The sequence below is a fragment of the Balaenoptera acutorostrata genome, chromosome 7 (assembly GCF_949987535.1).
Source record: "Balaenoptera acutorostrata chromosome 7, mBalAcu1.1, whole genome shotgun sequence".
Lineage (NCBI taxonomy): Eukaryota > Metazoa > Chordata > Mammalia > Artiodactyla > Balaenopteridae > Balaenoptera > Balaenoptera acutorostrata.
The window spans coordinates 96,255,122-96,282,019 of record NC_080070.1 but is presented as its reverse complement, the minus strand read 5'-3'; the positions used below and the strand labels follow the sequence as shown (position 1 = coordinate 96,282,019).

Sequence of the window (26,898 nt, the reverse complement as noted above, 5' to 3'; positions counted from 1 at the left end):
GCAGTTTTAAGCCTGATATTCAGCCTGGACTCTCTTGCCAACTAAATGTATTTTTTAAGAGCCAATTTCTAGCTCTCTTTTGACATTTTAAAACTGAAAAATAGCCAATTCTATTTTAAAATAATTAGAGAACTGTGCAGTTTTATTCTTAAGTTGCTATCCAATCTAGGCTGCTCTATCCATGGGAACTTTTGACAAATACACCTTTATTCCTGTGTCCCCTTCTCTCTGCTCCCCTCCATCCCTGATTGGGCCAAGCAAAGTGCAGTTCATCTTCTGAGAATCCTTCATTTTCTGTCTGGAGAAGCTGGTCATGCTTATTTGGCCAGAAGTCAATAAAATGTATTTATCAGTATCTGGCTAATCTTCTGAAGTAGTATATTCTCTTCATATATTCTTTCCCCAGTTGATTCAAACATGATTTTTCAGGCAAAAGGGAATAAAAAGTTCACTGAGCTATGGAGCAGATCACTAGCTCAGTACATGAGTTCTACTTTCACTCCAATCGTGGTTTGGTCATCAGTGGAGAATTGTGACTGCTCATCACCAAAATGGGAGCAGAATCAACCACTGGTGTGTCCATTAACTAAGGGACCTACTGCTCCCCCCACCAAAATTATAACTGCTTAAGCTAATGGCCAGGAAATTCCCTGGGCAAAATCATGTTCTGAATTATGCTCCAAAAATAAGTGTAGAAAATACACATGAAGATTAAAATGATTTACAATTTTAAAAAGCATACTTTACAGTTTAAATTCTGATAGATATGGGCAGATGCCGGAGGATAAACACTTTTTGGCCAACTGGCTGTGGACCCTCTAAATGGCTTAATAGCCTGCAAGTAACTCTGACAATTTCCAAAATAGCTTTTATGAGCCAGGGCAAAATAAACTCACTGAAACCACTATTTCAGTACATGAAACTACACAAAGATGTTTAGTGAAACTTGCACTCCAATAAGTACCGAAATCTTATAAATTAGAAACTGTTAGCCACAGGGCAGACAGACTGGATGAGGCATCCAAAGAAATCTAGGTCTATTCTTAGAACTCCTTTGTATTCCTAGATTTTTGGTCAACAAGTTACATAACTTTAGTGAATTATTTTACCTCTCTGAGTCTCCATTTCAATAAGTGAAGAGCACAATTTTTGAATGCATACTATCTGCCAGTCATTTTGCTGGCACTGGGGATAATACAAATAGATGATGCTTATTTTATTTATGTTACGTGTCCAGCTATGTGCCAGGCTTTGTGAAGAACCTTTAATATAAATTATCTGATTTCATCCTCACAGAAACCCTATGGAGAGGATACGGTCACTGTCACTGGAAATAATACTGTTATGTGCTTGTTTGGGAGATGGGGAAACCGAAGCACGGAGAGGTGAGTACCTTGCCCATGGTCACCACAGCCTGTACTTCTAACCGTTATGTTTAAGTGGCTTCCTGTCTTCTAAGCCGAACCCTGCCTCCTAAACTTTAATGTGCTTACAAATCACTTGGGGAGCTTGTTAAAATGCAGTGTCTTTTTTTTGTTCTTTTCTTTTGTACATGGACAAGAATGTTTATAACAGCTATATTCATAATATACAGATTGAGGCATAGTCATGTGATGGAATATTATTCAGAAATATGAAATGATAAATTACTGACATGTACAACAATATAGATACATTTATATATTTAGATTCCATTGACAGGAAGTTCCAGACCAGGCTAATCTATGGTGATCGAAGAGCACGATTTGCCTATGTGGGACGCAGATTGCTTGTATGGGGACACAAGAACAATGGGAGGAGGAGAATATTTAATATCTTGACTTTGGTGGCCTCATATGGGTATATTTCTTTAGACAGATCAAACTGCACATTCTAGTTATGTGCATTTCACTCTCTATAAATTTTATCTCAATTTAAAAGTGGGGAACATGGTGCATTTTTTAAAGACAAAAATATTTCCTTTTAAAATTTAAATTGTATTATTGCTATCAGCCAAAAATATATCAAGCCTTAAATAAGCTTTTTTCTTTTATGCCACATTTCCAAATCAAAAGTATGTTGTTTTTGTTGTTAAAATATGCTCCATCTCCAGAGTAGCCACACTTTAGTAAAATGTTGACCTTAAATTTCAAGTACTTTAAAAAAATACTGGAAATTCTAAGCAACCAAAAAAAAAAAAAAAAAAGTTTACTATGTGGGAGAATATGTTAATTAGCTTGACTGTAGTAATCCATTCATATATATATATAGTTATATATATATGACTTGAATTGTTTATATATATATATTACAGAACATCATATTATACACCTTAAATATATACAGTACTATTTAAAATAATTTTTACAAGACAAGATAAAACGCAGTTTCTGATCAGGACATCTGGAGTGAAGTCCAAGATTCTGCATTTCTGACAAACTCTCAGGTTCATGACAAAACTCTCAGGGTCATAGTCTGAGTAGCAAGGTTCCAGTTCTGCAGTCCACTCCCTAGGTTGCAGATTAGAAATACTTGGACAGCTGTTAAAAATTTCTAAGTCCAGGTCACAACTCATGTCAATTAAATCAGAATTTCTGGGGCTGGAACTCAAGCATGGATTCATTTTTTTTAAAAGACCCCTAAGTAATTCCAATACACTGTTGCTCTCAAAATCAATTTAGTAGTCAACATGAATGTTAAAAATAATGGAATATAGTGCACTGCATTAGTAAACTAAGTACTCTGAAACTTTTTATATCAGTTTCTGTGTCTGTGTATATGTACATCTGCGTATGTGTGTGATTGTGTACTGAGTTCTTGGTGTAAAATGTATTCCTTATTGTGGTCAAGGTAAAAAAAAAAAATGAAAGTCACTCTGTATACTAAAAGGAATACGATTTCTTTTTTTTTCTCTCCCTCTTTCTTCCTCCCTCTCTATCCCCATATTTTAAAAGGATTTAAGGGAGATTTCAAATATCCATGCTTCATTAAGATATTATCCTTGTCCACAAGAAGTTTAACATCTACTAGGGAGCCAGATATTTTACAATACAAAAGGGTAGGTGTTATATAGAATATATGATGAGATGTCTTGGGAGTACATAAGGAAGGTCACAAATTACTATCTAAAGAATTCAGGGAAGGTGTCATAGTAGAATTGACATGTTGCTTGTGTCATTAATAGGAATCTGGCAAAGAGAAAGAATCTGGCAGGGGGAAAGGAATTCCGAGGCGAGGCATTCTTTCTACCTGGTACAAAGTCAAGGCATGGTCTGGGTTTCACTTGCAGGATTAGTGTAAATCTGGAGATGATGACTATTATGAAAATCTGTGTTGAGGTGAAGCATCCTGGGAGTTCTAGGGGAAGTATTTATAGGAAAGCTATATGCTGGAATGGCCAAGAGGAAGGTGAGAAGCCAGAGCTCAGAGATGGAGAAGAAGAACCAAGAATTGGTTCTAAAGGAACAAGAAGATGAGGAGGGAACTAGAATAAGAATCATGGGGTCAGGAAGAAGTGCAATCAGGAATTGGTGATGAAGAGAAGTATGAAATTGTTGACATGACTGGTTTAGAATAAGTAGCAGGGAGACTTCCCTGGTGGCACAGTGGTTAAGAATCCAGCTGCCGGGGGCTTCCCTGGTGGCGCAGTGGTTGAGAATCTGCCTGCCAATGCAGGGGACATGGGTTCGAGCCCTGGTCTGGGAAGATCCCACATGCCGCGGAGCAATTAGGCCCGTGAGCCACAATTACTGAGCCTGCGCATCTGGAGTCTGTGCTCCGCAACAAGAGAGGCTGCGATAATGAGAGGCCCGTGCACTGTGATGAAGAGTGGCCCCCACTTGCCGCAACTAGAGAAAGCCCTCGCACAGAAACGAAGACCCAACACAGCCATAAATAAATAAATAAATAAAAATTTAAAATTATTAAAAAAAAAAAGAATCCAACTGCCAATGCAGGGGACATGGGTTCGAGCCCTGGTCTGGGAAGATCCCACATGCCGCAGAGCAGCTAAGCCCGTGCGCCACAACTACTGAGCCCGTGTGCCACAACTACTGAAGCCCGCACACCTACAGTCTGTGCTCCACAACAAGAGAAGCCACCGCAATGAATAGAAGCCCCTGCTCGCTGCAACTAGAGAAAGCCCACATACAGCAATGAAGACCCAACACAGCCAAAAATAAATAAATAAATTAATTAATTTTAAAAAAATGAAAGAATAAGGAGCAGGCACAATTCATGAACATCAGAGCTTATGTGGGTTTTATACTCAAGTAGACAGGTTTCATGAAAGGGAAGCTGAGAGAGTTCAATGTACGTGGAATGAAATTACTGCCATATAAGGCTGCAATGGTACACTGGGACTTTATAGTGGAATATACTGTATTACAAGCTAAGGAATTGTTTTGTCTGTTTTATAAATCCTGAGAGATTTATATGAGGGAAGTGGCATGATCAGTTTTTTTTTAAAGATAAGTCTGGAGGTAAAGTTAGGGTTTGACAGCAGCTTAGAACGGCTAGTGCATTGATTGAGGTAACAGATGATGAGGTCCTGAACCAAGCTAAGAAAGGAGCAGTTTTCTGAAGAGGAATTGTCAAAGCTTATTGAATATGGAGTTAAGACAGAAGGAGAAGTTTTGGGAATCAATGTTTAGGTTCTAGTTTGAGAAATGGGGTTCGCAATCATGCTATTAGGCCAGACTGAGAATTCAGGAAGCAGAGAAGTTGTGGAGAGGGGCAGGATGAATGTAAGGTGTTTGTGAGGTGGAGGGTCTAGTCAGCACCTAGTAGAAATATTGGGTCTAATGGAGGAGAAGCATATCAAGTAGACCAAGAAAGGATGAAGGGGCTGGAACAGACAATCTCTAAGACTTGAGGTCAAGCCTACCATATTCTACAGGCAGCATGACAGGGCGTGGTTAAAACAGCAATGAGAAGTTTTAGCTTTCAAAAATTTGTATTTCTAAGTCATAAAGGGAACCTGCATAAATGACTAGTAACAAATTAAAGTAGTTCTCAAAAGTAACCTGAATGAACTTTCACCAATATATTTCCTAAGCCTATAAGGCAGGATTGTAATGTAGACTACAGCTATATAGTTTCTTCCTGTTAATCATACAGGCTAGAATAGTAATTTTGGTTTCACAGCAATCATTTAAAAGTGTTATTTTATTTTTTACAGAGAATGTTTTGTGTGTGTGTGTGTGTGTGTGTGTGCATGCATGACTGTTATGTTTTGTTATATAACATAGAAGCTAATCTCTCTTAAATAGACTGACTACTAATTGACAATTTTGATAGATTCAGCATCAGTAATCTACAGTATTTTCACAGTTTGCAGATTTGAGGTGAGTTGTTTAAAACATCTTGCTATCAGGATGTGCTCTAGACTTAACACAGGTATCCAAATTATCATTTAGATAAAAGAAAGAGAAGAAACTACTATAAATACTATCTTCCTTTCCTTAAAATAAATGTGCAAAATAAATCCAAGTGGCTCAATTTTCAGTGGGGGTTTATTGTCCCAAATGAATGAAGCCGCTAAATAAACAGAAGAGGAAACAGTGCCAGGACTGTAAATCCAGCAATGCTTTGTTCATTTCATGAGATGGATAATTTCAGTGGGAATCCTTCTACCATGAGACAGGCAAATTCAGTACATAAATTTAACATTACAATTGTAATAATAGTCTACACGAAAAATAATGTTTAAATAATAAAATCATGCCTTGCTCCAGATTTAATCCATTATTCATATTTTCCCATTAAACATCAATATAAACAGAATAATGTTAATTCAGAATTAATTATGTACTGTTTAAGTTCTATGTGATAATACACACATCTCTCTTTTTAATGCTTTCTCTTTTCCCAGGTTCCATGCTTTAATTCTCTGCAATATTTGTCATTTTCTCTATGTTTTATTAGTATGTTGTAAATATTTCAATTATGCATCATTCTTGCCACACTGTACTTTAACACTTGTGTTTCCCTCACTAGACTGTGAACTTCCAGGCACGAAGATTCTGTGCCATTATTGCTGAATTAACCAATAGAACAAGCATAGTACCTTGGAGATAGAATTTTAAGAGAAAGAATTTTATTTTTAATATATTCTAAGAAAGGAAGGGGGCATCAAAATAGTCATCAAGGAAAAAATAGGAACATTGTTAGGTGTTCTCATCCTAGTTTCATTATTTAGCATGATTTGTATTTTGATTTCCATATGAGGGCCATTATCTTTTCAATGCCTAGGAACTCCAAAGTTGTTAATTCTGTCCTGTGTTTCTTATTCATTTTCATATCAGAGTCTAATACTATAAGGAACCAATAATGTTTGTTGGATGAATAAACTTCACATTTGGAAATACTTTTTGCCTAAGGCATAAGATCTTAGGACAAGTTTGGAAACACTTAGCAAATACAGTCTTTCTCTTTTTAACTTAGTGTGCACTGAAATCTTGCCACAATGCCATCAATCAGCTAACCAATCAAGCAGGCAGCCCACCAAACAACCAACCAACCAACCAACCAACCAACCAACCAACCAATATGTATTTATTGAGCCTCTATTATGTGCTCAGTACCATGCTAAGCATTAGAAGGAGTATAAGGCATGGTTCCCCTGATTAAGGAACTTACACTCTTTGGTTATATGGTAATCAAACTTAAAAGGTTGAATTGAATTTAATGAAGTTCTTTTGGTACTTTAATTACTGAGACCAATGAATGGATATTTTGTTCCAAATACTGCATTATAGTAAACAAGGCTCTGGGATAATATTTCTGCGTGGGATATATGTATTTTCAACTATTCTAGCTCATTAGAATAGAATACACTATTATATTTAAAGAAGGCAGTCACCCATTTTATTTCTGTTGAATATCTTTTGTCAAAGATAAAATAATAACCCTCATGTTACTTTGCCTTTCTACCTATACCTCTCTATTCCCTCTCTATGACTTTTAGTTTTTGTATAATACTTTAATATTTATGTAAGTACAGTTGATCATGCTATTTAATAATGCAACAATTGCTCAGGGATGGTATCCATGCTGCTGGTTAGAGAAAGTATCAGAAAGATCATGTTGATAAATCTGACTTTATTATTTCTTTTTCCAGCTGCTTCCACTTTTGATCTGTAAGTCCTTGTGTACTTTGACTATAATCATAAGATAGACTAGACTCTGTGAATACATCCATATGTGCCTCTATTTGTCTCTTAGGCCAATGTAGGGAAGAAAACTATAAATTTGGTGTCTGAATGTTCATCCATTGAAGGCAAGATAGCCTCTATCCAAGTTAAGAGAATCTCCATGACCACTGAAGGTGTGAGGTCTTATTCAACTTCTTTGGCATCATGTCACATGGTTGATCACTATCTCCCTCAAGAAATTTCTTCCCTTGGTTTCCAGGACACCACGTTCTCCTGGTTTTCAGTCTTACTGATCGCTCCTTCTAGTGTCCTCATCTGTATCCTTTTTCTGGAACTGTTTCTCTTCTCTGTTATACTTATTTCATAGATGATCTCATCTAATCTCGTGTATTTCAACACCACCCATATGTCAATTACTCTCCCCCAAATCTATATCTCCAGGCACAATCTCTCCTAAAAACTTCAGGCTCAATTATTTACTCAATACCAGAAGGTCCCATAAGTCATCTCAAACTTAATATGTATAAAACTGCTTATCCCTGAGTCTTCAATTCTCAGTAATTGAAACCACCATCCAGGACAAAAACTTCAGAGCCATCTTTGATCTCTCCTCCTTTCTCACTCTCAATGTCCAAAAATCCATCCAGTCATGGCTACCTCCAAAATATGTACTTAACCTACCCTCCTCTCACCACGACCACTGCTACTACCCTAGTCCCAGGAATCATGATCTCTTTTCTGGACTACTCTAGTAGTACCCTAACTGGTCTCTCTGCTTCGCCCTTTTCTGCTGACAGTCTCTTCTCAGCACAGGAGCCAGATCAATGTTTAAAAACTATAAATCTTATTACTTTATTCTTCTGCTAAATGGTTATTCATCATGTTTAGAACAAAATCCAGGAGCTTTACTGTGGCCCACAGGGTCCTCCATGTCCAGCCTCTGCTCTCTCCCCAGCCCCGTAACCCTGACCTATGCCCCTAGCTACACTAGCCTCCTTGCTCTTCCTCATCAGACCAAGCACAGTGCATCCTGAGGCCCTTAGAAGTTTCTGTTCCTTCTGCCTGGTATGCCTTGCCTCATTTCATTGAGGTCTCTGTTGAAATGTCCTGGCCTCAGCCCTTCCTTGAGTGTTCTATTCCCTAATTCTGCTTTATTTGTCTTCACAGCACTTCTAACTGATATACTATTAAGGATGGATTTATTTCCTTATATTCTCTCTCTCTCACTAAAATATTCCATGAAGCAGGGACTTAATTTACTGGGGTATGCTTTATGCCTAGAATAGTGTTTTACATACAAATACTTTTTTCAGTCAATAAATTGAGCTAAGCAGAATAGCATTTATCAAAGCAGGAAGCACTTCTGTCTTTTTTGTCTGTCTCTTTCTTCTCCCAAATTGAGCGACTTCTGGTGGTTTTGGAAATACTTGCTTAGACCTCAGAGGGAAGTTGGTATTTGCAAGTGAACACGTGATATTTGTAGAATGAATACCTACCTCCCCAAATGGGCCGGTACAGGAGTTGCTGAGCAGCCACAAACAGCCCAGTCAGCTTGGGAAGGGCTCACCTGGTGCAGCACAGAGAGGTAGATTGAGGTAAGGAGCAGTATTCCACCAGTGCCGCGGAGGAGAGGAAGTGAGCTCTAGCGGTTATAAGCATGGAAGGCTACGCAGCTTGGGCTAGTTCCTTAATCTCTCTCAACCTTAGTTTTCTCATCCATTAAAGGAGGCTTGTGACAAACCTCCTATGCCGAAGAATTACAAATAACAAATGTGGCTGTGTAAGGTGGCGGAGCATAATTCTCCGCTTGGTAAGTGTGCAGTGCACAAAATGAGTTCTTTCGAAAGACTGCAGTATGAAAAGAAGGGGAAATAATACGTTTCTGGTGGAGAAATCTGACAAACAAGACATTAGCCAGGTGATAAAGATTCACATCAACAAGTGAAGTCACATTGATAGTATATACTTTTGATATGATATGATAAGAATGGTGTTTTACTTCTGTGGTCTTTCTCAAAAAAATCCATAACCCCAGTATAACCATGAGAAAAACCTCAGATGAATCCCAACTGAGGAATATTCTACACAATACCTGACCAGTATTCCTCAAAACTTTCAAGATCCTCAAAAATAAGGAAAGTCTAAAAACTACCACAGCCAAGAGGAGGCTAAGGACGCATGGCATGATGACTAAAGGTCATGTGGTGTCCTGGATACACACCCAGGGCATTCCTTTCCTGGGACAGGAGAAAACAAAACAAAACAAACCATGAGGTAAAAACTAAGGAAATGGGAATAAAGTATAGACTTTAGTTAATAATACTGTATCACTATTGGCTTATAAAATGTACCAAATGTGTCATACTAGCAATAAGATGTTAACAGTAAGGAAAATTCAGTGTGGGGCATATGGGAACTATCTCCACAATTTTTCTGTAAATCGAAAACTGTCTCACAATGATAATAATAATAAAAAGCTTATTAACAAAAAAGAGAAGGCTCACTGTGATGATTAAAGTGAAATAATGTATGGTAAGTTCTAAACCCTTAATACATATCATAACTTTTAATTGGTTGCTCACTTAAAGAATTAGTTATACTTAAATTTATCACAGTAGCACCCATTATGAAACAATGTTGCTCATAGTAGCAAAAAATGTTGCTATTCAGTAGGAACGGTATGGCTAAGTAAGATAAGAAATATCACATAATCATGAAAACTGTGGCTGTAAACACTGTAGGACAGCATGGAAAATGCTCATGATACAATGCTTAGTTTTAAGTGGATACAAAATTACATATACAATATGATGATGGCAGTTACAAAATAATTGGAAAGAATCACATGAAAATGCTAACAGGGAATATGAAAGGTGGGTGTATTATAGGTGATTCCTCTCATTCTGTTTTCTTATTTTTCTATAATGTGGGTATAGTATTTTAAACAGCAAAAATACATTTAATACAATTCAAAGGTACATAAAAACAATAGTATTTAATCAAAAAGGGTAGCAACTTTGCACTTTAGTATATTCATCACAAAGTGACAAATTTTTCTTTTACATCAGGGATCTTTATCAGAGTGGTCTGTGGACTTGGATGAGAAAAAAAATTCATCTTTATTTTCAGTTATTTCTAACAGAAATATAGCATTTCCTTCAATAATACATGCTTGCAACAAACAACAGTAGCATAGCAGAAGCTATGACTCTGTTACCCATAGAAATCACAGATAGTTTCATATATTTTATGCATTTAGAAATATTATTCCAAGAAGGATCTACAGGCTTCACTATACGTACTGCCAAAGACAATCAAGGATCAAAAAGTTTAGGGACTTCTGATTGAAAAAAAGTTTGAAAGTAACACCATAAATAATGTGAAATTTCATGTTGTACCTATCTATGAATTTTTATATGCGCAACAAGAGAGCTTAGGAGACGTCCTTTACAGTCTGTGGTGGCACAGGTCATTAATATCAAGCTTATTCATAGGTAGAAAATCAATACTTTACTGATCAAAAACATCAAAAATGGGGGAGGGGGAAGTTGATATGAATAAGCCATTTTCTACACTTTCCACATTTAAACCACGGTGGATACAGAGCTGTGATTTAGCATCAAGAGAAGAATTAATTCCCCAGGGAACATGGCAAAAATATTTTACATGGAAATGTCACAAACCTGAGAGTAACTGCCTTACAAACCTTCTATCTGTTCTGTTATGCATTTACAGGTTTTCTTCACTAAAAGCATATTATCTAAAGCCACTTGGAAAAGAATAACAAAATTTAACTTCCTGCTTTTTGAATGGGTTTTTGCCTGATCTCAGTTGGGAAGTGTGCTTATCACAAATAACCAAAGATGACGATGATGATGATGATGGCAACTAAGATTTATTGTGTCAGGCACTGGACTAATCACTTCATATGTATTAAATCTCATTAATTCTTGTAAGGTAGGAATTAGTCTCTTAGAAAGTTTGATAATATCATACAATGTTTCTGTCTATATTCACTATACTTGCATTAGATCTCAAGGATTTACTTACTAATCATTGCAAGTTTGTACCCTTAAACAACAACTGTTCTGAGTAGCTTAGTAAATAGAGGATCAGTCATTTTAAATGTGATGGTCCAGGGTTCAAGTCATTAGGGCATTAACTTCAGCTTTGTGTTGGTGGTACAGTGGTAAGCATAGCTGTCTTCCACTTTATATCCAGATGTTGAACATAGTAGTCTATGCAAAAGTTCTCATTTTTCTAGTAAATGCCTTCATCCCATTCTTAAAACAGAGGAGAAATTTTCAGAGAGCAGTTTTTAATATACTTAATTTCATCCCCAAACATCTAGAGAACTTAATTTGGTCACCAAGTCTTTCAGTGTGGTGAATATTTCACATTTTTATGTCTCAATCTTGTGGCCAGGTGACCTGAAAAATACTTCATACAGAACAGATGCTATTTGAGATCAAGCTGTAGTTGATTTTTAGTGTACTTTCTGCCCTCTCCATTCTGGGCTCCACAAAACCACAGTGGTTGTCTTTAGTGTAAACTAATGTAACCAACTTCAGTTGGGTTCTCATTGCTGCTATCCATCCATGCATCCATCCATCCATGCATCCATCCATCCATGCATCCATCCATCCATGCATCCATCCATCCATCCATGCATCCATCCATCCATGCATGCATGCATCCATCCATCCATCCATCCATGCATCCATCCATCCATCCATCCATCCATGCATCCATGCATCCATCCATCCATCCATCCATGCATCCATCCATCCATGCATGCATGCATCCATCCATCCATCCATGCATCCATCCATCCATGCATGCATGCATCCATCCATCCATCCATGCATGCATCCATGCATGCATGCATGCATCCATCCATCCATCCATGCATCCATCCATCCATGCATGCATCCATCATCCATCCATCCATGCATCCATGCATGCATGCATGCATGCATCCATCCATCCATCCATGCATCCATCCATCCATGCATCCATCCATCCATCCATCCATCCATCCATCCATCCATGCATCCATCCATCCATCCATGCATCCATGCATCCATGCATCCATCCATCCATCCATGCATCCATCCATCCATCCATCCATGCATCCATCCATCCATCCATCCATCCATCCATCCATCCATGCATCCATCCATCCATGCATCCATCCATCCATCCATGCATCCATCCATCCATGCATCCATCCATCCATCCATCCATGCATCCATCCATCCATGCATCCATCCATGCATCCATCCATCCATCCATGCATCCATCCATCCATGCATCCATCCATCCATGCATCCATCCATCCATCCATCTCAGGCACTGTCCAATGTGCTGAGGACACAAGCATGAAAGATGAAATCCCTCTCTTTAAGGAACTCAGTGGGACACAGACAAATAAGCAGGCAATACTAAGTGTGTGGAGGTGGCGATGAGATAGGAAAAGCCCTGACTCAGACCAAGAAGACTGGGAGGAGAAGACTTTCTGGTGGAAGTAATGTTTGAACTGAGTTTTGAAGGATAAATAGGGCTTGACTTTGGCAAAGAGCACCCCCCTCCTCCTCCTACGTCACCTGGATGGTGTTAAAGCACCAGAAACTCACCGTGTTCAAAATAATAATTATCATCATCCCTCTTCATGACCCCTCTCCACCTCCACATATTTATAGTTCCTCCAAATGAAGGAATTGGGGCTGTCTTTAACAACCTCATCCTCCAAATTCAGTCATCTGTAAAGCACTGTGCAGACAGCATTCTCTCTCATATTACTCTTAGCCTTTCAGTCACTTTTCTTTCTCAAGTCCATCTTAGATTTGTAATCTTAACTCCTGCAATTTTCCAGTTGATGTGGAATTGCTTGGTAAATGGTAAAACATCATGCAAATGTTAGTGGTTTTTAGTCTAAATCACACTAATTCTCTTGGTGATCTGATCTACTTCCACGGTTTTAAATACCACCTATACACTGATAAATTCCAAATTTATATTTCTAGCTGTGACCTTTCTCTTGAGATTCACACTAAAAATTCCACTGTCTACTCAATATCTCCACTTGGATATCTAAAAGGCATTTCAAATGTATGAGCTTCAAAACTAACTCTCCATTTCTAACGCTCCTGCCTTTGCCCAACTTGCTCCTTTCATAGTCTGCCCCATCCCAGTTGATGACAACTCCATCTACACAGTCTAACTCCTTGAATTCCTCCTTGATATCTTTTTACCATATCCATCTATTCCATTAGCAAATCCTGTTAACTCTACCTTCAAAAGCCATCTGGAATCTACATCTCCACTGCTCTCACACCAGTCTAAACTACTTGGTACTGCCTTCCTACCTGTCTATCTCTTTCTGCTTTGCTATAGTCTATTCTCCATCCTGTAGCCTGGTGATGTTTTACAGAAGTAAGTCAAAGTGTGTCACCACTATGCTAAAACAAAACCAAACCCTCTGTAGCTTCCCTTTTCACTCAGAATAAAATCTAGATCCTTAGCAGGACTCACGCTATCTTTCTCACATATTCTTTCACTCTCCTCTTTAGCTTTTTCTGCTCCAGCCAGGATGCTCCTGCCTTTGCCCCTGCTGTTCCCTCTGCTTGGGAAACTCTTTTCTCAGATAGTTATGTGACTTGCTCCTTCCTTTTATTCAGGTTTTTATTCAGATGCCACTTCCTTAGAGAGGTCTTCCCCAGCCTCCCCATTAAACAGCAGCACATCATTCACTTAACCACCTTAACCCTAATTTATTTTTCATTATGTTTTTTCATACTGCAAATATCTTTTGAATGTGCTAGGTACTGTCCTAGGTGCTGAGAGTATAACACTAAACAAAATAGGCAAAAATCCCTTTCTTTCATGGAGCTTACTTTCCAGTGTGGAGAGAGTCAATAAACAAACAAAATAGCATGCCAGATGAAAATAGGTTGTATGGTGAAAATCAAAGCAGGGAAGCGAGATAGGATGTGTTGGGAGAGAGTGGTGGTTACTGCTTAATAAGAAAGTCTTTGCTGAGAGAGGGCTATTTGAATAGAGGTCTGAAGGAGGTGAGGGAAGAGAGCCTTGTGAATGTGTTGAAAATGAGTGTTCTGCATATAGAGAATGCCAAATGCAAACCCCTGAAGCAAGATCTTGCTTGATGAGTTCCAGGAGAACATCAGTAAGGAGAACAAGGTAGCTTGAAAAGGGCAGCACTTCTCACTACTTCCATTATATTATAGATCTATTTTTTTCTTCTATTGCTTATCTCTCTCCTTCAGAATGTTGGCTCCATTAGTGCATGAGCCAACGTTTTGTTTTTAACTGCTTTATCCCAAGAGTCCAAGACTGAACCTTGTTCATAGTACAGATTGAGTATATATTTATTGAATGAATTGTCATGCACTATAGACAAAACCGGTTATTCATAATCCTTTAACATGCTCTGTGCTTTTTAGCTTTTCTTGTCTTGTTTATGTCCTCCATCTAGAATGCACCTCTGCCTTTTAAAAGACTATCCTTTAAGACACAACTCCAATGATACTGCTTTAATGAAACCCTGCCTGGTCGGCCATCAGCTAAATGCCATTTTCCCCTTTTCTGATGATTCTTTGTATTGTCATCACTGTTGAACAGAAAGCTCCATGGGACAGTGAGCATGACTTTGAGTCTCCAGGGAAGAGCACCATGTGTAGCCTGGTGGCTAATCATATGTGCCAGGTGCTCAGTAAACAGTGAGATAAATGAGTATCTGTTGAAGGAAGTGAGTTACTTCATGATTTACCTTAACCAGTCAAAACTGCTATTATGTTCTATGGTAGTTTACAAAGTAACTCAAGATCCTTAGATGTTGGTCAGCATCACAGAATTTGAAACTCCTTTTCTGAATAGCAGAGTAACTATAAGCACCAACCTCCTTTAAAGGGAGGAATCAAGGCAAAGGGAATCCTTCTAAATGGTGCCCCCTTTGCATTCTCCATGGCACTGTATACATGGGAGGGTGACCAGATCCTTTTCTTTGCCATTCAGTCCATGGTTTCCTCCCCCACCCCCTCTATTTTTAAGCATTCCAGACTGGTAATGCTGTTATTTCAAAACTAAGAGAATCGTGAGCTTTAGGCTAAAACACTGCTTTAAATCTGCAATACATTGCTGATTGTTTACAAATAAATGTAATATAAAGAAAGAACCAATATTTGTTGGTATCAAAAAACAATATGGCTTAACTTTTGCTTACCACCCATCACCTTAAATGACCTGGCTTTTCAGAGGACTGACAATTCAGGCAGAAAAAATCACATTTTGGACAAACTGAATCAGAAAGTGTGAAAATACCTATTGCAAATGGACTGATGTGGTAACAAAGAAAAGACCGTGTATATTTGTTGAACAAAGAGGAAGTGGAAACAAAAAATGTCACAATTTGTATGGAAACAAAAAAGACCCCGAATAGTCAAAGCAATCTTGAGAAAGAAAAATGGAGCTGGAGGAATCAGGCTCCCAGACTTCAGACTATACTACAAAACTACAGTCAAGACAGTATGGTACTGGCACAAAAATAGAAATACAGATCAATGGAACAGGATAGAAAGCCCAGCACATATGGTCACCTTATCTTTGATAAAGGAGGCAAGAATATACAATGGAGAAAAGATAGCCTCTTCAATAAGTGGTGCTGGGAAAACTGGACAGCTACATGTAAAAGAATGAAATTAGAACACTTCCTAACAACATATACAAAAATAAACTCAAAATGGATTAAAGACCTAAATGTAAGGCCAGGCACTATAAAACTCTTAGAGGAACATATAGGCAGAACACTCCACGACATAAATCACAGCAAGATCCTTTTTGACCCACCTCCTAGAGAAATGGAAATAAAACCAAAAACAAACAAATGGGACCTAATGAAACTTAAAAGCTTTTGCACAGCAAAGGAAACCATAAACAAGACGAAAAGACAGCCCTCAGAATGAGAGAAAATATTTGCAAATGAAGTAACTGACAAAGGATTAATCTCCAAAATATATAAGCAGCTCATGCAGCTCAATATCAAAAAAACAACTCAATCCAAAAATGGGCAGAAGACCTAAATAGACATTTCTCCAAAGAAGAGATACAGATTGCCAACAAATACATAAAAGGATGCTCAACATCACTAATCATTAGAGAAATGCAAATCAGACTACATTACAAATATAAGAATCAAAACTACAATGAGGTATCACCTCACACCAGTCAGAATGGCCATCATCAAAAAATCTACAAACAATAAATGCTGGAGAGGGTGTGGAGAAAAGGGAACCCTCTTGCACTGTTGGTGGGAATGTAAGTTGATACAGCCACTATGGAGAACAGTACGGAGGTTCCTTAAAAAACTAAAAATAGAACTACCATACGACCCAGCAATCCCACTACTGGACATACACCCTGAGAAAAGCATAATTCAAAAAGAGTCGCATACCACAATATTCATTACAGCTCTATTTACAATAGCCAGGACATGGAAGCAACCTAAGTGTCCAGAGACAGATGAATGGATAAAGAAGATGTGGCACATATATACAATGGAATATTACTCAGCCATAAAGAGAAACAAAATTGAGTTATTTGTAGTGAGGTGGATGGACCTAGAGACTGTCATACAGAGTGAAGTCAGTCAGAAAGAGAAAAACAAATACCATATGCTAACACATATATGTGGAATCTTAAAAAAAAAATGGTTCTGAAGAACCTAGGGGCAGGACAGGAATAAAGATGCAGAGGTAGAGAATGGACTTGAGGACACGGGGAGGAGGATGGGTAAGCTGGGACAAAGTGAGAGAGTGGCATGGACATATATACGCTACCAAATGTAAAATCGATAGCTAGGGGGAAGTAGCCACAGAACACAGGGAGATCAGCTCAGTGCTTTGTGTCCACCTAGAGGGGTGGGATAGGGAGGGTGGGAGGGAGACACAAGAGGGAGGAGATATGGGCATGTATGTATATGTGTAGCTGATTCACTTTGTTATACAGCAGAAACTAACACACTATTGTAAAGCAATTATACTGCAATACAGCTGCTAAAAAAAAAAAAGAGGAAGTGGATGTGCTAATGTAGTTCCACTTCACTGTTACCAAAGACTTGAAAGGTTTCTCCTCAGTTAATTGAAAGGCCAATTAGCAGGCCTTTCTAAGGGCAAGCAAGCCCAAGTCAGATTTTTTTTTATTTCCTCATCCAAACCCTTCTCTCCCTCTAATCATCAGTAATGTTAATGATGAACTCAAGCAAAGTATGTCTCATGGTAGAATATGGGTTGCATTGTCTACTTTTCCTACAGGGTGGCATTTAAAATAACAGCACTTTGATAAGCTCATTGTTTCTCCAATTTAAATCCATTTTAACTTGGCTACTGCTTCACTAATTGACACTGGTTTCTTGTCCACATTCCAACTATGGACAGAAAATAAAGTGCTATCTACAGTGTTCTTTCCTTTGAAACTGTCATCAAGTCATTTAAATAAAAGACATACTGCCAAATATTAATGAAGCTTATTAGAAAAATGCTATGATGCAGAAGATCCCTAGGATATAAAACTATGGTTTTATGCACTAATTTCTGTACCAAATGACTGTTTTTTTTTTTTTTTTACTGAAATGCTCAATGATGCTCTAAATATTGGAAGTTCTGAGAAAGTGGAACGAGTGAGCTATCCATTTGCCACTTAGTCACATGTTCACAGTGGCCTTTTCTATTGGTTATTAAGGCCAGTTCTATCCTGAATCAACAATTCAGTTCAGGCTCCTGAAAGTCATTGATATAGTTTGTTTGTTTGTTTGTTTGTTTTTCAAACTCACATTTTTATTTTATAGGCTCTGAAATATCACACTATAGCTCTGAGTGAAATAGTACAGGAATCGTAATGGTTTAAGTTTTACAAAATTACATTTCGGCAGCAGCTTCATGGGAGTTGTTTCATAACATTAAAGACTGGGGCTTGAATAAATAAGAAAAACCCACCTGGAAAACAAACAACGACCCAGACTACAGTCGTCTGTCGCTACTATACGAGAATTGTGCTTCCTGGGTTTCGAAGAACTAGCTACTCTATTAACGTGAAGACTTGCAAAATTCCACCTTATAAACATGGTTGGGAGGGGAGGCTATTAGTTGCCTAAAAAGTGCTCCCAGGAACAGGAACCTCAAAACCAGGCCTTGTTGAAACCGTGAGCCTGAACTGGCTTTGAGGGGATCTTTCATTTCTGGGGAGCTATGAGATAAGTAATCATCATAACGGGAACTATGGTGGCAGAAGAATCATATCATTTGATTCTCATCACCATAGGGCCTGGGGCAAAGCTCAAAGTCCTGTCTCTGGAGGAGGATGTTAGAAAGGGCCAAGGACCGCTGCTGTTAGTTGCCCTGTAATTTTCAGGGTCAGCACCACACGGTGGCTGAGGATACAGCTCTCATCAGCCACAGTGTGGGTTTGGTGAACTAACTCGAGCCAGGTCCCGAAGTTAACTGTACTGCCATTCCAGAGTGGAGACCAACGTTTACTGGGTGGGGTGGAGACTGGGGGCAGAAACCACACTGCTCCAGAGCAGCAGAGATGGCTGCTCAGTGGGGTTTGTACGGAGTTGGTAACAGGGAATTTTCTATTGAAGTGGATGACAAGTGGGAATCCCTTTGACTTTGGTGATTATAGGCATCAGTCACCAAGTTTTAACCTGGGAAAGGCATTCATGGGTTAGTTGGTGCTCCTGGGCAACGTTCAAGCCTGAACTCAACTCCTGGCTACTGCCCAGGTACCTGTTCTGCAGAAAAGTCTGGATTCCTCAAATCCAATCCAAAGTCACTGCTTGAAGTGAGCTTCCTGTGCCAGACACTAAGTCAGATGGTTTCCATCAACACACATAATCGTAGGCGTGCTCTCTCCAGGTGCTGAGAAGGGTGTGGTCGTGCTGTGCTGTGGGGGACGTGAAAGTGAAAGCCCAGGTGAGTGCATAGGTAGTCTTCCTGGACCCGGCCCTTGAGCTGGGCCGCTGCTCAATGTGCCTGGGCCACCTCCGCCGCCAGGGCCTTCAGCTCTGCTGCAAGCTTGTCCAGGGCAGCTTTCTTGAAGTAATCTCACTCTCCAGAAATGGTACTTCCTATTCGGACATTCGCAGATCCCACTTCAATCGTGTGTTGGAAGTCCACGGACAGGCCCATGTTCAGCTCCACCCGGTTGGTAGGGATGCTCAGTTTCCTGCACAGCTCCTCCCGGAGGGGCAGTAACACCTGGAAGTCTGGGTCTGGTCCTTGACTAAGATCGTGCCCAAAGCTCCCGATGGTCATCAGCACCACGAACTCCAGGCTGGGGCACTTGATGTTTATGTGTTCCACCATGGCCACCATGGGGGCAGGCCATGTTTGCTCTCCTCTCTGCTGATTTTAATCTGGTCCACAACCTTTAACCTTTTGGGAGAACCTTTTTTCTGCCACACACTGTTCACTTTGTCTGCCAGCTTCACAGAATCCGCTGTTTCCAGCATGAAGAGATTGGGGACAGCCATCAATTTGTTGACATTCTGTTTCTGTAGCTGGCCAACGAAGTGCCACTTGATCTCAGGACACGAAGACAGAACTTTAGGATTTGATGCTTTTTCAAGCACTTCCTGAACATAGTTCTCCCCGAAAGTGCGCTGCTGGTGACTGTAGGCCTCGCTCACCATGTCTGCAGGTTTGGTTTTGCTGACTGCTACTAGCCGGGGCTGGATGGCTGGGAGTTCCCGCGGCTGCCCCGCCACCGCCTGCTGCACGCGCTTGTTCACTGCCCTCAGGGCGAACCCATCCCACAGCTCCGCGACATGCTGCCCTCTCTCCACATCCCCCAGGGACTAACGTCCTGGTATGGTTTTAAGAATAATGTTTACATAAGACAGGCAGTGTAATAGCCAATGCCAAGTAATCTGCAACTGAGAAATTTTTGAATAATTTCACCAAAGAGTTTTAAATCCTACTTAAAACAGTCAAGTGAATAGAGAGATACATACATTCAATTCAGGATCAAATGTTTTAACTATCATTAGCATTCTTTCCAGAGCATTAAGTATATCCAGGAAAATTTTGCTTCATCTTCATAATTTCTGTAATCAGTAGGCAATGTCAGTTGAGCTATCTGAATATTAATCCCACATATAGAAAAGAAAGGGAGAATTTACACCTAAAACTCAGTCATATGTTCATCTTTGTCAACTCTATAATTTTAGACTATTTTATATTCAAAGGACAACATTTGTAAAATAAAGGCAATTTTATTTATGCTTGTAAAAGTATTTTATATATTTTCAGCTATATTACTGTTATATAAGCTGTTAATTATGAAGACAGTTATTAAAAAATGAGAAATGGCTTCTGATCCTTTGGCTAATGAACTTAAGTAGAGGCAGATACCTTTTAGTGCTAAAGTGATAATATTATTTATTCATTTCTAGACACTATACTCCTGTTTTGCCAAGCAGTGATAAGATAATGCATGAGGTTTAGATGTATAGATTATCTATTGTGAAACCCAAGTTGTATTAGATGTGGTTCTATATACAGTAATTTAGAATTATTCCAGCCTATATGGTAGGTAATTCATTCATTCACTCAGCATTCATTAGGCTCTATTACCAGGTTTTAAAAATGTAGTAAGTTGTTAAAAAATGATTATTGACGTCTTTCAAATTATGCAATGGAACTTGACCCAAAGGCAAGTTCTGTCTCCATCTCTTCCTGGTGTATGATCTCTGGTACGCTGCTTAGCCTTACCTCTGTTTTTAATTCTGTAAAATGGGTTAATATCAACACCTTTTTCATTGAATTAGTGTGAAAAGCAAATGAAATATTTTATGTCAAAATATTTTGTAAAGTGTAATATAGATAAGAAATGTCAGTTATTATCATTATTGTAATTATACTATTATTGGCTCTTTTGTATGATATGTTTGAGTTTACTGGAACATTTTTATGATCTTTCCTTCTTACTTTATTAATCTTCTATAAAAATAATAAAATATTTATACTTCTCAGGTTTTATTTGAGTTTCCAGTTTATGAACTTAAATTTTCAATACGTATTTTAAAAGCAACATCAGCTCTACAATTCCCAATTATTTAACAATTATTGGTATAGTTAGATTTTTGGATTCTAACTTCTTGAGTATAAGAACAGTGGGTGGAATATGACATACTGAACGTGGTGTTTATAAGATATTATTTGGTTGGAATAAAGATACTGGGAATAGAGATATGGATGACTAGTTCATGTGTAAGATGGCAAGGATCTGGACCAAGCAGAGCATTGGAAAGCAACAAAATTCAGTGAATTCAAACTAAATTACAAAGGAAAATCTGACAAGCTAAATAATAAGCTTAATGTAGACAGTGAAAGAAAAATGTTAAATTACCATGTAATGTTGATTACCTGGAGAATGGTAATATCAGTGATAGAAAGAGGGCATTTGAAAGGATAAGCCATGTTGAGAAGGAAATATGGCCAAAGAAACTGACTTCTGTTTTGGCCATGCTGGTGTTTGAAGTGTTGTTGATGGAATATTTTGTTGATCATATCTTAAAAGCAGTTTAAAATATGGAAACACAAATCAAAGATGAAGATGTAGTTTTAAGTGTGATGAAATGATAGCAAATAATGATCATGGCTAGTAACGAATGACTTATTTATGTTATGTTATGACTGATGACAAATGACTTATTTATGTTATGTTATGACTGATGACAAATGACTTATGTTACTTATGTTATGACAAGGGTTATTTTAAATGCTTTCTACATGCTAACTCTAATTTTCACATCAAATAGTATCTCCAATTTGCTGATGAGAAACCTGAGGTACAGAGAGGCTAAATAACTTGCCTTATGCTACACAGCTAATAAGTAGCTAAGCCAGAATCAGAATGGATGAGCTCTTCCAGGAAACAAAATAGAAAAAGAAAAACAAAAGATGGAATGAAAGGCAATTCCCATGGGCAGTGGGAAAATGAGAAAGAAGGAAACCAGATTCCAGGAGCAACTAGAAAAGTAGGAAAAGAAGGTCAGCTGAGCCTTGTCACAGAACAAGGTAAGGCAGAGTTTCAAGGAGGAGGGTGTGGTCTACAATGTTAAGTACTTCTGAGAGTTCAAGAGCAATGAACTCCCAGCAAAGCCTCTGGATTTGGGAGTGGTGATGAGACAGAAGCTTGGGTAGAGCGCTGGCTTCAGAAGCCAAACTACAGAAGATCAAGGGGATGGATATGAAGAGAGGGAAGTAGTAGGTAAAGAATAATTTTTCATATTTGCCTATGAAAGATTGTGACAGAATGATAGTATAAAGAGACTAAAGGGACAACTGAAGTTTTTAAAATTAGAACTTCATCTGATGCATGAGAATGTTTCAATGTAGTAAAGAAAGAGGCAAAGATGAGGACACATAGTATCTTTTCTAGACCATAACTCCAGGTCAATAAATGTAGAAAACCTTCGTAAGTGCTCACACACTGATAACACATTTAGGCTTCTTTTTCTTCTTTTTAATTAAAAAAAAAGTCAGTATGCAAACTCTTGGCACTTTTCAAAAATTCTTAATTTGTTAAAGGATCAGAGGGGGCCTATTAATACAAACACAGTATTCCATGAAATGGGTATATATATATATATATATATATATATATATATATATATATATATAGGCAAGCAAAGCAAATTTAGTTGAAATGGAATTTTGGGAGAAAACCTTACCCAAAAAGTTGCAAGTTTTATTTTCAAATGCTAATGTTTTTCTTAAATTAAAAATTAGGGGCATTTAATTTGCATATAGAAATACTAAGGTCAAGAATGAAATTTAGGCAGGTAAATTTTAGCTACCCCCAAAAGTACTATGAAAATTATTCAATCATGTAGGACAAATAGCTTTGGGTATATTTTGGCTAGTGAAGGGCCGATTACAAGACAAGGAAATGGACACAAAGCTTAATAACATAAAATATTCAAGTTCTATCTATGTGGTTATCAATTTAAAACATCAAATATGGATTTTCCAACTTGAATAATAAAGAATAGAAACACAAACAAAATAATAAAATCAAAATATGTATGAAAAAAAGTTATAAAGAATAGAAAAAAAGACATAAAAGTTACTTTTTGATATAAAGAAATATATCAAATGAATTGTTTGTGAATTGTCATGCACAATGTTTGTGAATTGTCATGCACAATGGCCAGTAGGGCATTGTTTGTTTACTTTTCTGCGTTTACGGCTGTAACCACATATGTTAAGCAACACTTTTTTTTTTTTTTCCAGAGGCAAAAGAAATCATACACCTATTTGCTATTGTGTCGATTTAAACACTCCTGATACTAAAATGATTTTTTAGAATGACTTTAAAAAATTATTGCATTTATGACCTAAAATTACAGAAAGTTATGGGACTAGGAGCTCTGGAGACATGAGTTAGCATGGAGACACGTGTCAACCTATACTAAGTTAACCCATACTAAGATACTGTTCACTTTGAAAGGCCTCTCCTCCATTTGTCTTAGAAAGATTAATTAAACTTAATGTTTCTGTACTATTTATCATTCAGCTGAAGCCTTGGTGCATGATACATAGTGCAATGATAGATTGATTTTATAACTGATTCTTCTTCAAATAATACTGTAATGAACCCACACTGCCTTAAATGGCATTAGTCCAGTAGAAGACTTTAACAGTAGCTCAGGAGTCACCTACTATGTTCTCAGAATGAATATTATTGCTATGGACGTTTTGTTAGATAGGATGCATTTTACAATGACATATTAATAGGATGCCATGCAGATTAAGTATTTATAATGCCTCTTTATTGCTTTTTCATGACTTCCAAAGATATAAAAATGATGCCTTACAGCTCCCCAGAGGAGGTTAAAAGAAAATAAGTTATATTATGGAATTAAGAAGGCACACTAATGTAGCACGTTCATTTTCTATAAAAATAACTTATGTCTTGGCCTTGGTTCAGGACTCACCTATCAAAATAAGAAGTATCTTGGAAGTAGCAGCTCTGATTATCTTATATGTTTGCGTGGTGGTGATGGGAGAGAGAAGAGGCACGATGGACACAGAAGAAGAGTGGAACTTTGTAGGACAAAGAACTTGCTGCGGAATTATTATATTATCAAGAAAGGAAGGGGGCACAGAAAAAGAAGCTGAGTATGAAGACGGACATCAGTTATAATACAAATTTCTCACAGCTAGCCCTGGGCAGCATGATCCATAACTTTGAACGTTTAGAACTGGCTCCATCAGTAACAGTTTATCAGTGTTAACAAGGGGCATGTCCACACATGGCCTCGTGGCCTCTGAGTTGACTGTTTTTCAGTCTATTGCCTTTTGCTTGGTAACTTTATCCATCATTCTTTTCTCAATCAATTATAGTGACTGTGTAGTGTGTCCAAGTCATGCTCCAGGATAATTAAATGTTTAATGTTGGTATTTTTTAGCTATGTAGTTTCTTGTGTATATATTTATTAGAAACTATAAAATTAGCTGACTTTGCCTTTGGTGGTACTTATATTTTGATTCTATTAGATTGTATTCAACTTATTGTGGCTGTTTCTATCAGAGGATAGGACATTGATTCCCAGAGTTGATTGTCAGGCATACTGCTTTATCACGGATGAACTTTATCCAGTTTGCTGATTTGGGAATTCTATCTAAAGGCCACAGTTTTATACTGTTATTAGACCAAGATTTGCAATTTTGTGGCTCACAATTGTCCATTTATATTATTTTAGAGCTGGAGAGGACCTATGACATAATCTAATTTACCATCATAGTTTTGGACAGAGGATACTGAGGCAAGAAAGTAAGAAGTTATTTTCCCAAGTTTCCTAGCCAACTGTTCTGGTTAGTATTTTGTGTTGTCTCTCACTTGGAATTAAGTGTTTGCATTTTGATTTCACACAACTAAGTGACATCATTAAATAATATGACCTAGTATTAAGTGAGAGACATCATCTGGGCATTTGTGGGCTAGAGGGCTAATGCACATCCAAAATGAATCACGTTAACTGGCATATACTTGGCAGGGTTGCATATTTTGCCATTTTCCCAGAAATAAGAGTTGATGATAGAGTTCACATACCCTGTTATTCCTTTTATTTCTTACAAGCACTGCTGTCTATAGAATTTAGTCATGCTATTCACACTGGGTTCTTCCTTGGAGGGTTTCAAACATTGATCAGAGGTATTATTACCAGCCCATTGAGCCCAACCGAATCACATAGTTCCTTGCTCACATACACACACCAGTAATTATAGGCCTAGAGAAGACTGGACATTATGCCAGAAGCTCGTTTTAAAGGATATTATCATTCTCAGCCAATTAGCTCAGACTCTATTATATTCAGAATTGCAACTGTTCCAACAAGGATTAAATGTACATTAAGATGCTAATAAATTAAGTCTTCAAAATTAGAGATTTTTTTCTGTTCTGCTTCTACCTCATTTCTGTCCCATTTCATTTTAGTAAGTTTTTAACTTTAGAATTAGTTTGCAGGTATACAAACATGTTCTTCATTTTGTGGAAGGAGTTATGGTCATTTTTTCTCCCTATTTCTTTCTTCTTCTCCTTCTTTCTTAGTACTGATTTTGCTTTGCTTCAACAGTTTCTTACACTTCCCTTGGCTCACTCCAAAACACATTCTTCTTTTAAACCTTTCCCATGATGGAAGCTTTGCTATTTCCACAATCAGTCAGAGAAGATATTTCACTGCATCGTAAGTCTTTGAGTTGGGTACTTCCACAGATATGTCCCAGGATGTCCACTGGGAAGTTTCTTAGGTATCCATCTGTCATGAGTGATAGAGAATTATCTACAATACTTTGTTATTTTTTTTTTTTTAGTTTTCAAAATCAATATTTATTATGAAGGTTTTACAGTTGTGTTAATAAATATGCATACATAATTCAATTAATATATTAAGCACATAAGATTTCACTAGAATATTTAACTATATGTAAAATAGATGCTCAGAAATTGACAATAAATTCAATTTATATTTCTTGTTCATATCACTAACAGATAGTCTCTTTTACAGTGTCTCTTTGTCCCCTATAGCTATTACTTCAGATGGAAGTGTTTTCAGATACAAAGTTGTCTCTTTTCCCTTACATTTTCCAAGGCGCACAGCAAGCAATGAATAAAAGCTTGTGTATTCCTTCTCTTTCACCAAATTTTAGCCCAGTAATGAAACTGGGTGTGTAGAAATAAAAATTCATCTTTTACATCGCATTTTAGTGTTGAAACAGATGCAATTAGTTCCTTTCCTTCTTCCATTTACATTGAGGGGATTAGAGAAGAAGCTCTTTAAACATTCTGAGATCCTTATGTTGGTTTCTACATGAATTTCAAGTGGTGTTAATAGTATTTTCAGAAAGGGTGCTTTACTTACTAGCTGAGAAGAAAATGAACTCTGTAACCCTTTGGGTATATATGATAAAACAGAGTTGCTAAAGGAATTTTCTATTATTAACCTATCAAACTCTTACAGAATCTACCTATCAATGGGAAATGGGCAATTTTGTTTTCTTTGCCTTTGCCTCAGCAGATACTGTCAATTAAGCTAAATAAACCTCCAGAAGAAGCCATAGTAAAGTTAGTTGCAAACCAAGAGGGATTCAACTATAAAGAAAAAAACATGAAACTCTTTTTATTAAGAATTTGAGCAGAACTTAAATTCTAACCTCAGAGTGAGTAGCTACTGCTAAATCCC

The 26,898-nt window shown here is 37.7% G+C and overlaps 1 protein-coding gene and 1 pseudogene across 4 annotated transcripts in view; both read right to left on the bottom strand.

The window, feature by feature from the left end:
• Positions 1 to 26,898, bottom strand: part of MAGI2 (membrane associated guanylate kinase, WW and PDZ domain containing 2) — a 1,355,072-nt gene that overhangs the window by 261,812 nt on the left and 1,066,362 nt on the right. The gene's annotated exons all lie outside the window — the stretch shown is intronic.
• On the bottom strand, positions 19,172 to 19,994 carry LOC103014955 (pyridoxal phosphate homeostasis protein-like; annotated as a pseudogene).